Source organism: Penaeus monodon, chromosome 30, assembly GCF_015228065.2.
Source record: "Penaeus monodon isolate SGIC_2016 chromosome 30, NSTDA_Pmon_1, whole genome shotgun sequence".
NCBI lineage: Eukaryota > Metazoa > Arthropoda > Malacostraca > Decapoda > Penaeidae > Penaeus > Penaeus monodon.
In genome coordinates this window covers 2658181-2658478 of record NC_051415.1, presented here as the reverse complement: position 1 = coordinate 2658478, position 298 = coordinate 2658181, and positions in this window count along the sequence as shown.

Below are 298 nucleotides of genomic sequence, written 5' to 3'. Positions count from 1 at the left end.
ATCGAACTTTTGGTTACTAGAAATACACTCTGGATGGGTTTTGCAGACTTTTTTTTTTTTTTATAGTTCATCAATAGATTTAGTTTTTTTTTGTACTAGAGATACATTTTTGACGATCTCATCTCAGTAAATTTGCTAATTGATTATTACTATTATTATCACGATGAAGAGATTTTTGACGAGTATTTTTTCTGATTGTTTTTACCGATTTTGGATTCCGGATTTTTTTCTTTTTTTTTGTGGTATTATGTCTGGGTTCACTTGATTTATTTAAATGTGTCAGTATCTTTATAGGCGG